Source organism: Panthera pardus, unplaced genomic scaffold, assembly GCF_024362965.1.
Source record: "Panthera pardus isolate Hobbes unplaced genomic scaffold, ASM2436296v1 HiC_scaffold_4, whole genome shotgun sequence".
Taxonomy (NCBI): Eukaryota; Metazoa; Chordata; class Mammalia; order Carnivora; family Felidae; genus Panthera; species Panthera pardus.
The window spans coordinates 16,174,591-16,187,230 of NW_026526969.1; the positions used below are offsets into that span (position 1 = coordinate 16,174,591).

At 50.8% G+C, this 12,640-nt stretch overlaps 1 long non-coding RNA gene across 4 annotated transcripts; it reads left to right on the forward strand.

Annotated features, from left to right (window-relative positions):
* The first annotated feature begins 452 nt into the window (after positions 1-452).
* LOC109251085 (uncharacterized) lies at positions 453-7,978 on the forward strand. 4 transcript variants are annotated; one of them, XR_008419130.1, is made up of 3 exons: positions 453-1,886; positions 2,040-2,131; positions 5,340-7,978. It is a non-coding gene; the product is annotated as an uncharacterized LOC109251085 (long non-coding RNA). The 4 variants fall into 4 exon arrangements; XR_002073339.2 differs by having other exon boundaries at positions 453-1,714; XR_008419131.1 differs by having other exon boundaries at positions 453-866; positions 1,599-2,131.
* The last annotated feature ends 4,662 nt before the right edge of the window (positions 7,979-12,640 follow it).

The window sequence follows — 12,640 nt, forward strand, 5'->3', positions numbered from 1 at the left end:
CTGGTCTCTGGCTCAGTTTTCTGAAAGACACCATATCACCTCATGCAGAGGCCTAGCCATGCTGAGACAGAACTGAATGTTTGCCCTGTTAGAAAAAAATGTGAAACATTAAGGTAGAAAAACAAAAAAATTATTGTCGTTCCCCCTCTAGGTTTTGTGATTCAGTTCGGGCCTGTGCCTTTTATTGCCTTGAGCTATTTTACAGCTTTTAAACTGTAGGAAAACTTATAATAATGCAACTAATTATTGCCCATAGAAATGCAACTAAATTTTGTCCTTTGGAATGCAATTGCCCTGTTGATACTGACATCTATTTGTAGATTTATTTCAGCATTTCTGATTGCCTGTATACAAATGTGTGTGAACTCTGCCTTGAACTGGTTGTAATATCTTACGTGTTCCTCACAAGTTAAACAAAGTATGTGCTGTGTTGCCGTGTTTTTGTTTTTGTTTTTTTTTTGAGTAGGACTCATGACTTTGAAAACAAACGTCCTTTACAGCCCCCACCCCCAGCCTGTGCCTGGAGTCTGTCTGGAGCAGGTTTGGAAGGGCTTCCCTTATGTGTCTTTCAGCCAGAACACGCACGGTGCAAACTGTCACTCGTCTTCCTACTTGTTCACCATAAACGGTGGCCAAACACGCCACCCCAAGACGGCCACCCCACTTTGGCATAAGATGATTTGAGCAAAAGGCACTTGAAAAACAGCAGGTACAAGAAGAACGTCCGTACCTCCCCCTTTCTTCCTGAGAGCAGGACACAGACCAGGGTGAAGTCGCTGTCCCTGCACCAGGGGGAAGGAAGTGGTCTTGCCAAGGGGACGGGAGCCCAGGCCGAGAGAATTCTTGTTGAAATAACTCCTATCCAGGTATTTTGCATACTTTCCCACTGTCCCTTTCTGTTCACACTAGCATGAAACCTCTCGTTTTTGCCACTCCTGGGTCTTCATTCTCCTTATGAGGGCTCCCTCCCATGTGATGAAAAACTTATGTAAAATAAACTTGTGTGTCTTTCTCCTGCTAAGTCTCAGGCCCAGGCCAGAGACCCCAAGAGGGTTGAGAGAACGGCATTCCTCCCTCCACCAGACGGAGTGCCTCCAGCGCAGGACCCTGTCCGTCTTGCTTCCCTCCCACTGACTCCTCAGTCCCAGAGCCCCTCGGGCAGGAAGTGGGGACTGTCTGCCGAGTAAATGATCTGTGTCCACAGCACCCACCCATCTCCTTCCCGCCTCAGCCCATTCACGCTCAGACCAGCATCAGCATAAGGGAGGACAGTGGTTTGCTTACATGCATCCTTTAGGAAGACACGTGCCCTTACAGGGCTTGAGCGGCTGACAAAACAAGGACTTCTCTGTGTATACACTGGCACATACTAATGCTCCACGTTCCCAGTGGAGCTCCAGGAGCTAAAAATAACCACGCGTGTTCTGTTTTATACAGAAAAGAGGAAATGTGCAGCTTAGTTTGTAACATTTACTATTTTTGAAAACCTGATTTTTTTCCACATGTATTTTTAAAATGTCTTTGGAGATGTCCTTGCAGGAAAATGCACAATGCAGATTTCACCAAAGGTCCCTCCATTCTGTAATCCACATCTTCAGGAAACAATTGCTGGAGACCGGATACACTTGACGAGATGGGTTTTCGGGAAGCCGCCCAGATGCAGATCACCAGGGGTCATAGGAGGGCCAAAGGGCCCCGGGACCTCGGAAGCCAGGTCTCTGCCTAGTCTGCCCCCTGTGCAAGGAGGGGCACATGATCCCATGACCACAGGCTGACAGTGGGAGCGCGGGCCTCTGTTATCCTGAGAGATGAGCGAGAGGTGACCGTCATGCAGTGTCGCTCTGACCACCACTGAGCGCGGTCTTTCGTGAAAAGACGGGAGGGAGGTGTGTGTGCTATAGGTCTTCATTTCATACTGCGTATTTGCTCCTTCAGTGAGTGTGGGGAGGGTCTCGGTTTCTAAGGCTCCCCTGTAAGAGACGGCAGGCTATGATGAGCTGGTGGTGTTCAGTGTTGTTCGCTGCCCTTCCTTCTCACAGGGATTCTGGGAGGTTGAAAAATATGTAAAGAACAAATGAAGTAAAAAGAAAGAGACACAAGTTGCCTACAGCACAGGAAGTTGGGAACGTGGGTGAGTAATCACAGACCACGGAGGTATTTCCATGAGCAAAGAGCACAGGGACTGCGGGTGGGTGTGTGGGTGTGGGTTTGGCAGAAGAGGGTCCCTGCTGGCTCTGGGCACATCAGAGGGTAGGGCTGCCTGGGCGTCTTCTGGGGGGTTCTTCCCCAAGTCCACCATGGTGGGCCCTTCCCATCAGGACCTCTCCTTCCAGATGCAGGGAGCTGGCTACATGGCTGGCCACTGCAGACCTGAGCAAATGTGTCTGGGGTATAGAGCCAGGGCGGTGGGGGGAGGTGGGAAATGCATAGTATTTTGTAGTGAGGACAATGGCAACAAGATGTATGAAATGAGCATGTTTCCAAAGAAAGTCCGTAGTGATTTGGAAAATGCGATAGGGACAAACTGAGGCCTGATCTCAGTGGTAAGTACCTAGGAATTAACTTGTCCAGAAAGACAGTGGCTTAATGTGGAAAATGCTCACTATCTCACTGAGGTTATTAAAACAGTGAGTGAAAGAGACACCATCACCGGAAGGCAAAGACTGAATAGCATATGCGTTAATTCTCCTGGGTTTTAAAGATGTCGTGTGAGTCACGACAAAATTGTATCTCGATCTTTGAAGCCTGCTACTGTGATTCAAGCTCACCTGGAGAAGAAGTGAATGTGAAGAACCACAAGCACTTTAAGAGAAGAGGTCTCTCTTGAGGTCAGAGATTACTTCTCAGACCTCCAGCTGTGGTCCGAGCTACAATCAGCCACGAAAGGTAGTGTGCCTGCGGGAGCCCTCATTTATATCAGTGGAAGATCGTAGATCACTCTGGAGAGAATCGGAATTTATGCAATAATCTTATGTGTTCATGTAACAGTCTACTAAATGTTAATAGGATCATCATTAATCAATGAAGAACAGTTATTCAGCCAATCATATGGGACCAAGAAATAAATTACATACACTCAAAGTAGATCTTAGAATGTGCTAAGAATGTACTTAGAATGTAGTAAATTGTAGGCAGATTTGATTTCAAAATAAAACCACAAAAGAACAAGAAGACAAGACAAAACAGGACTCTAAGTAGAAAACTCTAAGTTTTATCCACTCTAAGATGAAAATGTCATTTTTAAGAAAAAAATGTAAGCGAGCACACAAAAAACAGATTTGAATTGACATTGAAATTATAAATTAAGACGAAAGTAAGAATGAACAATTAGGAAGGTAATTTAATTATAAAAAATTTATAGGCATGCTCCCCTAGTATGTAAGAATTTCTTAGAAATGATTATCAAAAGGCAAAAGACATGAAAGACAAACACAAAAATGAGAATAGTAAACACGGAAAAATGTTTAGCATCGTTACTGAGCAAATCAGACTTAGATAGGAAATTGTTACTGACTTTAAGAGGATTGTATGCAGCGTTGGTAACGAGGCATTTCAAGTTCTCGTGGTGGTATTGGTGGTAGAAAAACACAGACTTTCTTCAGCCTTAATTAATGAGAGATGTCGACACGGCTCCTCTTTTTCTACTTCCCTTTCACCGTTCAGTCCCCTCCTAAAGATTTCAGGGCCATTCTTTTCGGGGAATGAGCCCAGGGGCAAGGGCAGGATGAGGCCAGCATGGTGGGTCATCACTCAGAGCTTCCTTGGAGGAGGCAGCATCCACTGGGGAGCCCGCAAGTAGGCAACCTGGCACTCTGCACACAGCACCCCGAGAGACTGGCCCGAGTACCCCTTGCACTAAAAGAAATGAGGACTTTTTGGGCCGACAGCTCATTTTGGCGCTGGAGCAGGGAAAGATGAGCAGGAAACATCAGACTGTGCGAGACAGGAAATGCTTCCAGAATGGTGGCAGCACATCAAACACCACACAAGCCAGTATGGAGGGTCCCACCTGCCAACTGTAGGACAATTGCAGCATCAGAATAAGTAAAATTAGGGACAGCTTGCATATACTAGAAACCACACATTAAACTGATGTAAAGAAATGCACAAATAAGTTCAAAATTCCATGAGAAATGGAACATTGAAATAGACTCAAAGTTCCTCCTCTCAAAATTCTTTTTTTTTTTTAAGTTTATTTATTTTGAGAGAGGGAGCATGCATGGGGAGGGGGGGGTGCGCAGAGAGAGGAGAGAGAGAGAATCCCAAGCAGGCTCCGTACTGTTAGTACAGAGGCCAGGGCAGGGCTCAAACTCCCGAACCGTGAAATCATGACCTGAGTTGAAATCAAGAGTCGGATGGTCAACTGACTGAGCCACCCAGGTGCCCCTCTCTCAAAATTCTTATTAACTGCAAAGAAAATAAGTGGAGAAGACTAGGGGACACGGGGGTAGTCAGGTGACAGGAACATCATCCGTAAGGGGACAAATTGCCACCTGATGTGTGATTAGGACAGTTTCTTGTGCAGCATTCCTGCTAGAGGTGCATCTAATCATGACGAGACATCAGACAAACCCAAATGGACAGATGCTCCACAAAATAACTGACCTGTGTTCTTCAAATGCACCAAGATTGCGAGAGTCCCGACAAGACTAAGAGCTTCTCCTGACTGAGAAGAAAGAGGGTAAAGAAGCCAGCACACAGCTCTAAGCTGGACCTTCTTTCTCTAATGGCAGCATGGGGACAAATGGCAAAACTTGGATGGGGCCCAGGATTAGGTTAGTGCAGTGTAACGGGATTAACAAAGCATCGTGTCCCTTTCCTGGTTTGATTTTGATGGTTGTGCCGCCCTGATGTAGCACAGTGTCCTCGTTTGTGGAAAGATTTTGGGGGTGATGGAGCCTTCCAGTCAGCAGCTTATTTTTAGAGCAGTCAGACAAAAATCCTTGCACCACACTTGCAACCTTTGCAAGGTTTGAGATTGTCACCCGTACCCACGTAAACACACGCACACACACATGCATGCACGCACACACACGAGCACACAAGTGTGTGCGCACACGCGTGCATGAGCACACGTGGGCACACGCACACACGTATGTGTGAGCGTGCACACATGCACACACACACACATGCAGCCTTGGAGTAAACAGACGTGCTCTTTGGCCCAGCAGTTCTCCTTCAGGAATCTTTCCTAGGACAGTAGCTAGAGTCCCCACCCAAGCTGCGTGCAGGAAGAGGTTCACTTCATTATCGTGACACGCTGGAAACCAGGTGAGTGCCTACTAGCAAGGAGGTGCGTCCTGACGCAATCGTGTGGTGAATGTCTGTTTCATCACTAGGAGCCGTGTTTATGAAGAATGTTCGACAACAGTGGAATCTGTCCACAGCATGCTGTTCATGGAGGTAAGTTTACAGACTAGTGTAGCCAAAGTTTTCCCGGTCAAACAAGTACGCAGAGATGTGAAGGTCGGGGAGGTTCGGGGCAGCAGGCAGACTTGGTATGAGATTCGACACGCACAGAGACAGGAGGATGGAGGAGGGGGAGGGGCTAGAGCACCTTTAGGAAGCAGGGCGACGGGGGACCCTCCCAGGCTTACTTATGGCTGGGCCTTCCCTTGGGAAACCAGCCCCAGGATCAGCTCAAACTCAGAGTCTGGTGGCGGTTGGACTCTCACAAGCCCCCCAAGCTGGGCACACTCCCAGGGCCGGGCACGAAAGGAAGTGAGCCTTCCAAGGACGTGGCTCTCATGTCTCCCATAGCCTCTGGGCTGCAGCTGGGGCTCTCAGGGAGTGTTGCGTTCCCCAGGCTGGACCACATGCTCCCCAACCTCCATGCTGCTCCTTCCGCATACGGCCACCTTCTGGAAGGACAGCACTCTCCCCCAGACTCCCACCATGACTCTCCTGTCCTGAGTGGACCCCATCCCTCTGTGGAAGGGAGCAGCCTCAGTGCAGGCCCAGGCTCTGGGAGGAAGCTCCAGGCACAGCTGCCAACAGTGAACATTCAGGAGCAGCCAGCAGCCAACGCAGGGCCATGGTGACAGGTGCTGTGGACAGGTCTCTGTCACTGGGCGTGTCCACCCTGATTAGCGTCTGTGTCTCCAGCCTGGCTTGTCTTGGGCCCTGCCTGCGCCAGCCTGTCATTTGCCAGGAACTGGAGACGGGGAGCTTCTGTAATGAGAAGATAGTTGTCAAGCTCTGTTTCTCTCCAACACCCGAATCTCCCGACAAGGATTATAATCGAAGCCTGATTTGCAAGGACATGAACCCATTCTCTGGCGGCTGTGATGCTGCTTCTTGGGGTCTCTGGGTCCAGCGTGTGTGGGGTGGGGGGCTCAGAGGAGGATTCAGGTGCAAGAGAAGCAGCCCCAAATGATCTGGGCTTCCACAGCAGGGCCGGTGCCTGTGGGCCTGGGGTCAGGCTATAGTTCAGAACCCAGCAGTTAGTCACTCTCTCCATGCCTCAGTTTCCCCAACTCTACAATGGGTGTAATAACAATACTTACTACTTCATAGACCTTTTAAGAAGCAACTACAATATGTAGAAACTCCAAGAGCAGAGGCCAGCATGGAGGGAACTCACTCTGAAGTGTTAGCTGACTGTAAGAGCAGCCTAATGTCAGTTCTAATAACAGAGTAGGCACCAGGCATGTGTGGGGCCCTTGCTTGGCCTCTGGCCACTCAGTGCAGAGCAGGTGAAGGGCTCTGGGCTGGAGTTTTGTCACTGCCCATAAAAAACACAGCTACCCGTTGGTTGCTTCCTGAAGGATAGAGAGTGAGAGGGGTCCAGGGTTACCCCACTCACCCCAACCATTTGGCACAACCTGCTCTGGTGCCCCAGGTGCCCCTGTAATTGATCTAATTAGCCTGGACCATGAGAGGCCAGGGAGCTGGGCTGTGACCTGCGTTTCGCAGCCAAGGGTGGACTGATGGATGTGTCTAGCAGGCCCAGCCCCTCAGCAGCTCTCCTTAGTGGTATTTTCTGACCCATCTGGGAGCAAGGACTGGCTGGAGCCCTGGGCCTCACAACAAGGTTGTTTCCCCTTCCTTGGAATCACGGGGCAAGCAGTGGTGTTGGGATGTGTTCCTTGATGGTGGCCCAACTCGAGGGGTCCCTGGGCTCCCAGGAGATAGCCAGCCTGGGGGAATCTCCTCCTGACAGGAGTCTCACTGGATGGACACCTGCACTTCTAGTGGTGGAATGAGGATGAGGGATGTGCGCTTTCTGGCCAGATCGAGGCCCAGGCTCACTGGCCACTGGTCTTCTGCCACCCTCTGCAGTTCTCCCAGGCAGACCCCAGCACAGAGATGCAGGTAAGGCTGGAACTAGAGGGAAAGTTGTAGCCTCAGTGCATATGTGAGAATATAGGAACACCTAATCACTGATAAGTTCAGCATTTGTCGTGCATTAGGAAAGGAGAAGTAAAACTACAGGTGACCCTTGAGTAACATGGGTTTGAACTGCATGGGTCCACTTATACAAGGGTTTTTTTTCTTCAATAAATACAGTACAGTACTTTAAATGCATTTCTTCTTCCTTATGATTTCTTAGTAACATTTCTTCTCTAGCTTACTTTACTGTAAGAATACAGTCTATAATACGTGTAACATACAAAATATGCGGCAATCAACTGTTTATGTTATCAGTAAAGCTTCTGGTCAATTGTAAGGTATGAGTAGTTAAGTTTCTGAGGAGTCAGAAGTTACACATGGTTTTCCAACTGTGTGGGGAATTGGTGCCCCTACCCCCGTGTCGTTCCAGGTCAACTATCTTCTATAATACCCATACGTAGTGAACCCAGTGCCTGAAATGGAAAGACTGACAGTCCTAAGTATCAGCACGGGTGTGTAGCTGCCGAGATTCTGCGGGCCTGCAAGTGGATGTTTGTAAGTGCATGGGATCTTTTTTATTTCTGGATCTGAGTACAAAGTACACATGTGTTTTCACTTTATAAAGCTTTTGTGTATGTAAGCCACACCTCAGTAAAAACATGTATTTATTTATTGTATTAAAAAATATTTAATGGGGGCACCTGGATGGCTCAGTCGGTTAAGCGTCCGACTTTGGCTCAGGTCATTATCTCACGGTCCGCGGGTTCGAGCCCCGCATCGGGCTCTGTGCTGACAGCTCAGAGCCTGGAGCCTGCTTCGGATTCTGTGTCTCTCTGTCTCTCTGCCCCTCCCCTGTTCACGCTCTGTCTCTCTTTGTCTCAAAAATAAATGTTAAAAAAAATTTTGAGACAGAGAGAGAGAGAGAGAGAAAGAGAGAGGGACAGAGCATGAGTAGGGGAGGGGCAGAGAGAGAGGGAGACACAGAACCTGAAGCAGGCTCCAGGCTCTGAGCTGTCAGCACAGAGCCTGACGCGGGGCTCGAACTCACATACCGTGAGATGATGACCTGAGCCGAAGCCGGATGCTTAACTGACTGAGCCACTCAGGTGCCCAAAAATGTGTATTTAGAGAAAAAAAAAAAAAATGAAAACACATTGACAGTGGGGCCTGCAGTACTGACCTGTGCGAGGCCCCTCTGTGACCTTGGACAGCCCCTTTCTTGCTCTGGGACTCGTTTTCACAATTGCAGAGCAGAGGAGGCCACATAGATCTTGCTGTTATTCTGACACAATGAGGTGGCACCCCAATTACCCCTCCGAGGTGGGACCCACCAGCGCACACTGTCCCAGGGACCCGTTGAGAGCAAGGCCACCCCAGACAACCGTCCACGTGGGCAGGGGCTCCAGCACATGTTGGAGCGGTGGGGTAGCAAACGTCAGGGGGCTCCAGGCTCCAGCGTGCGGGCACTAATACAAAACCCGGTTTTGCACAAATGCCAAGCATCAGGCCTGGAAATAGGCCTCGTTTCCCCCTGCGCCCTGATTGCACAGGAATGTTTCCTTCACTGCTGGCCCTGCAGAAGTCTCTTGTCAGTATTATCTACTCCTTTGGTTTTCCTCATTTTGTTCAGGGAGAGAGGGATGCCTGCGGGATCCACGGCTCTTGCCACGGCTCCCCCCGAGGGCCTGGAACGTCCCATTCTTGTGTATGGACGCAGTAGCATTTTCCACACTGTGTCCATTTGCATCTGGCCAGCAACTAGCATCAGAGCCCCAGCCCCTGTCCGTGGGCATCTTCACCATGACCTTGACCTTAGGGCCCCATGGCCCTGAGCAGCCTGGCTCAGTCACCCATGACTCATGGAGTCCACAGACTCCCACTTCCTTTGGATTGTCTAGAATTGGCCCATCTGTCAGGCTGATCTCATTTTCCACTTGGAGAGAGAGAGGGCCTCCAAGTGAACCCTCCACTGCCGAGAGGGTGGTAGGCCCACAGATCTAGGCTGAGGCCGTGACCTTCACCCAGGAGCACAGTTCCCATTTTCTGTCAGACCCACTCCCGGTAGCTGAGAAGGAGCCTCTGACCATTGCTGAAATGCCCATTGGTTCAGGAAATCTTTTACTAACATATAAACACCCAGACATCACGTGTCAGTCTGTGCTACAGACTGAAATTGTGTTATCGCGTTTGCTTTCAAAGCATCCCCTCGCCGGAGCGGCCCCAGGCCTGCAGGCGGCAAGAGCACCGTCTCACAGAAGGGCAGATGCAGCTCCCCGAGTGAGGTAGGCTGCTCAGCCTCACAGAGGTGGCCCCGGTGCTGGCCGCAGTCCCCAGCATCCAACGTCAGGCAGTGCTCACTAATTTGCTCCTTTTTCCAGTTTCCTTGTTCATTCCTTCTTCCTTTTGTTCACTCAAACAGCTTCACTGAGCTGCGATTCACCTAGCACCCAAGTCACGCATTTAAAGGGTATACTCCTGTGGTCTTAGTGTGTTCATAAATGCGTAACCACTGGCCACGGTAAATTCTGGAACATTTTCACCAGCACAGGTGCCCGTATGCTTTACCTAGCAGTCCACAGTGACTATACGGCCACAGTTGGCCAGGTGTCGTGGAGAGCCACCTGTGGCTTGGCTCCTGGTGCCATGGACCCTGACCTGCCCTTGCTGGTACCCAGCTCAGCTACGGCTCTGCTGTGCTTCCCAGCCCTGCCCAGCTCCTGGTACAGAATGCCTGCTTAGGGGCAGGAATGTGGGACCAGGGCCTCAATAAAGTGGTCCAGACCTGGGTAAAACACCAACATAAAATAGGAATCGCATAGACAGGCCTCATCTTAACTATTGCAGTGGCACCTGCCCTGCGTTCTCCAAGGTCATAGCACAGTTTGCCTTAAAACCTCCCATGGTGGCTGTGGATGCTTGACGTGGCATGGGACCCAGGGACCCTACCCCCAGTTAAAATAGTTACTGAGGCCCTCTGTGAATCAAAATCAGGCCCTCAAGGATTGAGACCTTAGGCAAGTGAAGGGCGATTATTTCCACACTTGTCCAGTCAACAGCCTGCCAACCAGGAGAGCATAGTCCCTTGGTAGTGGCCACCACCTCACTGCTGGGGGCCCGCAGTGAAGCCCTGCACCCGACATTACTGAAGTCACTGAGCCCATGTGACAGGAGCTGATGGGGATTTTGCTGTTGCAGATTTGACCGATCGGTTCTATGGATGCCCATTTCAGCCGCAGTGTCTTTATGCTGGCAGACATCTTGGCCTGTGCTCACCACCCTGCAGTTTCTCTGCCCCTGGGAGCCGAGGCTGTAAGGCCCTGGGCACCACTGCCCCCTCCTTCCCAGAGACACACCCTGGACAGACTGTGGGGCCTGGGCAGCTGAGTCTGGATTTGGGGTTGCCGCTGGCCCTGCTCCTTCATCCAGGAGCTGTGGCTCAAGAGAGTGAAGCATGCAGACATTTTTGCTGGCCTGGCAGCGTCCCCTTGCCCACAGGCAGAAGGAACCCTCACATAGGATGGGCAGAGAAAGCACTTCGGGGCACCAGCAGGCTTAGCTGCCTTCTGGCTGCAGAGCGGTGCCCGAGGCAGGCATGGGCCCACCCGCCTTGTTCCCCCAGTGCATTCGGGCAAGGCTTGGCTCCTCTGGGAAGACAGCTGATCTGGGAATGAGTCCATCTGGGATGGAGTTCAAGATCTGTACTCACCAGCTTCATCATCCCTTGACCTTCAGGTGCAAGCCCCAGGTGGGCCCTCCTCCTGAGGCTCCCTGTCATCTGCACACCTCAGGCTCTGTCTGGGGCACGTGGTCCGAGGGGGTCCCCCCCCCCCCCCCCAGCCCTCGCCAGGGAGGATGCCCACCCTCGTCCAACCCAGACAAAACCTGCTGTTCCCAGCGTTACCGTAGGAACAGATTCAGGACGGGGCTGAGCTCCTCCTCCCTGGTAACTTGGAGATCCCGAAGGCAGCTGGCATTCTGCTAGGCCCCTGCCGTGCCGAGGCATCCGATGGCAAAGGGCACTGCACCTGAGCACAGCACTGCCACTTGTCACCCAGGGGACAGGGCCCTGTGCTCCCAGGATTGTCAAGCACATTCTGGATGCTTTACTGCTACTAAGGTTGGGGGGGGGTGGGGAGCTGCTGGCGGAGGGAGTCAGACTATGAACATGTTAAAAGTCAGGGGGGGGTGTAAAGTTATTGCACATAAATATTCTGCAAACAGCTGCCTAGAATATTCCTTATATTGGAAAGTATGCTTTGAGGTCATTACTCAGGATTTTATAGGCCATTTCTTGGCTGAGCCCCAGGATGGCTTATGGCTTTGCAAAAAGGCGACGCCACATTTTATGAATGACAGGTGGCTTTTATCACACCTCTGCATTATCGCTACGGTAATAGGGCCGTGGCGATGCCCTGCAGCCGGGGGCACCTGAGCGGGTGCAGCGGGCACAGCCTGCAGGTCTGGCCTTGATTAGGGGTCCCCGGACGACACTGACTGAGGTCCATTTCCCACTCTGTTTTCCTGCCAGTGGAGTCAGTGCAGCAGAACAGCTGCTGGTGCCCCTGTATCTGGGCACAGCCCTGAGGCACAGCCCTGAGGCGGGCCGGCCTCCGCGGGGATTGGGTGCCACCCCCCCCCCCAACCCGAAGGCCCCGCACTGAGGTCTTTGTCCTTCCTCCTCCCTTCTCTGCTCCGTGACCATCTGCATGGACCCACCTGGCCATCCCATTCTCCCTATCAATTCTTGTCTTTCTTTTTTTCTCTGGCTGTAATCCAGGCCTGGCATGTAGGGGTAGGGGACTGACACTAACTGTGGCCAGATCTGCTCCAGCCCTGTTTTCATTGTAGCAGAATTATTTAAAAAATGTTTTTAAGTGTTTATTTATTTTTGAGAGAGAGAGCAGGAAAGGGACAGAGAGAGAGGGAGACACAGAATCTGAAGCAGGTCAGCTCTCAAGAGCTGTCTGCCCAGAGCCTGATGAGGGGCTCAAACCCACAAACTGTGAGATCATGACCTGAGCCAAAGTCGGATGCTCAACCGACTGAGCCAGCCCCACAGCAGAATTATTTTTAATAAATATATTTAATTTGCAACCTGGGAGAAATCGCTGCATTTGACCAAAAGAGGCGTGACTTATGATTTGAAAATCAGCCCTGCTCAGACAATAGTTAAAGAAAAGATGGACACACACATTCCTGGCTCTTCACATGACTTCCAGAGAGCATCAGAAAGAAGCCCAGGGAATGGGGACTAATCCACGGCTGATACTGTTGTTTTTCCAGCAGGTCACAGGGCAATGAGTCAGGA